Here is a 4,007-nt window from a genome sequence, read left to right as displayed (position 1 = left end):
GTTTTGGCGATTGATATTGCTGCCATGTAAACAGAAAATAGAAAAATGTTACTGCAAGCAAGCAAAATGTTAACAAAGATAATTTTAGGTGTTCCTAAACAGTGTTTCACAATATCAAAGACACGTTGTACTTGTTTTCACTAATGAAAATCAGCAGAAAATGTTTTAAAAGACTAGGAAATCATGGGAATGGTTATTGTACAAGTTTAAACACTCTACAACACTTGTTTTTGTTTTAATAGTTGAAAAATGGTGACTTTCAATGGTTTATCATTGTCCAAAACAGAAATTTATTTCAACCTTTCTTTGGACATCAAAATCACTGTTATTGCAATATTTCTCTGCAATACCCACCCCTAATGTTAAGGTATGGGTGTTACCTTAGCCCTAAGATCGCTTTGTACAACGGCACCCCGGATTCGAACACATGCAACTCTGCACTATAAACGACTGGACCACCCCTCCCTTTGAAAGAGGAGCCATTTCCATGCCCATTAAATGACATAACACATCATGATATAATTCAGGCTTGGTTTATTCACACTACGTTTCTGTACAACGTTTAAAAGAATATGTTGTAAATATGCACCGTGTATCTACTCCACAACCTTTAGCTGCAAGAGTCGATTGTACAGATTTTCACGGCGTAGAATAATGAAGTTCCTTGTTATTCAGTGGTATCTACATTCGAGTTTCTTCATTTTCCATAGGTTCTACTTGAACAGCTTGTAGAGGACGTGTATAGGTATGTCCGCAAAGTACGGATATTTTAGCTGACTTGCATATTCTGAAACATACAATAGAGAATATTATATCAGAAGAAAAAGAACACAAGAATGACATCATTCATGTACAAAGGTAAGCTACCTCAGCAACAGTTGATTTATATGCAGTACATGCATATGTGTGCACATGCATTGCCACAATACAGGTCATGTACTAATTACATCTACGGATACAATAAACTACGTTTATAACCAACTCAAAAAGGACGATTGTTCGTCCAATGCATTTCGACTAAAGTAGGCAGGTAGGCAGTAAGCGGTGACAGTTCGTTATAGCCGTCAGTTTGTTGTAAACGTGTTCGTTTTAAATGTAGCATACTTCAGGACGTTGGATAAATGTCTAAGATGCTTTTCATTAGTTGTAGATACACAGGGGCGGATACAGCTTTTTCTGAAATTTGGGGGGACACGGTTCACTCTCACCCGTTTTCACGAGTTTCAAAGGTCATTTAATAAACTTTGAGGACAAAAAAAAGAAATGGGGACGGGTGCGCACCCCTGCACCCCATTCCCTCTGGATCCGCCTATGGATACAAGATATATATGCAAGCAGGTTCTTCCTTGAGCTAAAAAGGGTATGTGTGTTCACTTAATCACAGTAAAATGTTCACATAATCAATGTAATCTACACCAATATTCAATACGACTAGAATACGGTTCGTATGTACACTTAATCAATATAATCGGGGCGGTGGGGTAGCCTAGTGGTTAAAGCGTCCGCTCGTCACGCTGAAGATCCGGGTTCGAATCCTCACATGGGTACATTGTGTTAAGCCCATTTCTGGTGCCCCATGATGTTCATTGCAACGCGGCCTGTAACAACCTCACAATTCAGGTTGATCGTACATAACACTACCACAGTTGGAGAAAATAACCAGAAAAGTGCTGGTTGACTTACCCACAGATGACTGTAATGATCAGGATCAGGGAAACTGCACCAGCACAAGCACCAGTTATTGCCCATGTTGTGAACGTTAGGAGCGGTGATGACGTTGCAGTATTTCCATCTAAGTAATTACAAAAAGCACACGTCAGTCATTTCGTAGCGATACATAAACACATGCTCTGTCACCGTATCGCATGGTGACAATCACTGGAGTGTCTGGCCCAGACTAGATTTGTTCACAAACGGAATCGTACCGATGTAATACTGCTGAAACAAATATACATGTATGCTCATGATATAGTCACAATTGTACAATCGACTGTGCTTTAGCAGAGATTTCTCATGAATGTGGAAAGGGGGTTGTCGCTTCTATGTAATATCTTTGATTGAGCACATGATTTCATCTCCAATACAGTGACACCCAGTGACGTGTCTTTTGGCTTCTACTCCTTCAGACTATCTGAACGCCTATTGTGATCTGGACACTTTATTAGATACTTTGTGTTATTTGTTTGTTGTTCTTTTTGTTGTGAAATGCTGCACTCAGCAATATTCAAGCTATATGGCGGCGGCCAGTAAATAATATTAAGTAACATTTTCTTAACCAGACAATCCAGTGATCAACATTATGAGCATCGATATACGCAATTGGGATAATATGACATATATCAACCATATCAGCTAGCCCGACCACCCGATTTCGTTAGTCGCCTCTCTTTCGACAAATAAAAGCTGAATCCCACGAACACAGGCATGGTGATGGTAAACTATGCGCATGTAGGATTCCATTCAACCGTCATCGGATCCTGGTACGCTAAAGGGACGTAAATTTGTAAATCGATCTTTGTCCCTAAAGTGTTATTGGTGTCAATAGGACAGACAGACAGCTTTAATGTGGGCCTAATGGTATATGATACAGTTCACAATTCATTTGAATAAATGAACGGTTGTCAATATCGGTGTATAAAGGCTGGTCTAAGTTTGAAGATGGGGTGACTACGTGGCGGATTTTAGACATAAAAATAGCTGGGGTGAGTGAGTGAGTATAGTTTTACGCCGCTTTTAGCATTATTCCAGCAATATCACGGCGGACGACACCAGAAATGGGCTTCACACATTGTACTCATGTTGGGAATAGAACCCACATTTTGCAGCTTTGAGAAGTATTCATGCTGGTATTTCTGACATACAAACTAAACCATGGTTTTCATTTTCAATTTCCCGAGCATGACAGTGTGGACAAAAGAATTCTGTTATTGGTGTATCCTTGTTATTCTTATGTTGACTTTGAAGGTGTTGTGGATATTCGACATTTACAAAATGCCTGGATCAAATGGTCAAGTGAGTAATCATAGAGGAACTTGGAATTACTGATTTCTGTATGCCATGTTTGATAGGTGGTATCCATAACTCTCTGTGAGTGAGTGAGTGAGTGAGCATGGTATGATTTAACGTCGTTTTTAGCAATATTCCGGTAATATCACGGCGATGTACACCAGAAATGGGCTTCACACATTGAACCTATGTAGGGAATCGAACCCGAGTCTTCCGTGTGACGAGCGAACGCTTTAACCACCAGGCTACCCCATCGCCCCGCCTGGCATTAAGAGGACATGACAATTGTCAATAGCTTAATAGGATATCAATGACAAAATGTAACTTGGTATCTAAGGTGGCTAGCACTGTTTTACTGGACCAGTACAAGTAGCCAACACACACTGCAATTTTACTACCGGAATATTGCGAAACGTTCAACCCTATTAACCTCATCAATGAGGTGTTTTCTGTATATCAGCATCACTTCTACAATCATTTCTTTAAATGCATTTAAATTATTCAATATATATCCGAGTACTTTTAACCTTTTGTAACATATCATTGTTTTAATTAAATGTAGTATTGATGTTTCAAACCCTTATTTCTCACTGAATATTAGTTCAAAGCATTTAACACTACTAGCGTATTTCCGTCACATGATGAAGGTATACACTAACAACGAATAAAGACTTCACACTTACATAGTGCATCTGATGTGTTTGTCATGAGTAGGTAAGAAGCTTGGACATCTTATTTAAAAATGAAATATCAAAGGGTTATTTGCTCTGCATGTGATAAACAAGGAAGGTTTCAGTTATTTTAAATGATCACTACCAACTGCCTGTATGGAGGAATGTTTCGTGAGTTAAGCTGACACATCATAGACGGTTGTTTCAGTTTCTACAAGCGCTGAAAACTTCCCGGTCCGGGTACTGTAAGTGTTATGTCCGCCGCAACAACCATGATATCACAAGCAAACAGTATCACACCACTGTCCGTCGTGTCGCTGCGAGGATTAA

At 39.4% G+C, this 4,007-nt stretch overlaps 1 long non-coding RNA gene across 1 annotated transcript; it reads right to left on the bottom strand.

Moving 5' to 3' along the window:
* Nucleotides 1-517: 517 nt before the first annotated feature.
* On the bottom strand, nt 518-3,768 carry LOC124266196. The gene is made up of 3 exons (XR_006895682.1): nt 3,690-3,768; nt 1,684-1,792; nt 518-787 (listed from the first exon to the last, which is right to left on the bottom strand). It is a non-coding gene; the product is annotated as an uncharacterized LOC124266196 (long non-coding RNA).
* Between the last annotated feature and the right edge of the window lie 239 nt (nt 3,769-4,007).

Source organism: Haliotis rubra, unplaced genomic scaffold, assembly GCF_003918875.1.
Source record: "Haliotis rubra isolate DU_JTF1 unplaced genomic scaffold, ASM391887v1 Scf10, whole genome shotgun sequence".
NCBI lineage: Eukaryota > Metazoa > Mollusca > Gastropoda > Lepetellida > Haliotidae > Haliotis > Haliotis rubra.
This window is presented reverse-complemented; position numbering and strand designations above follow the sequence as displayed.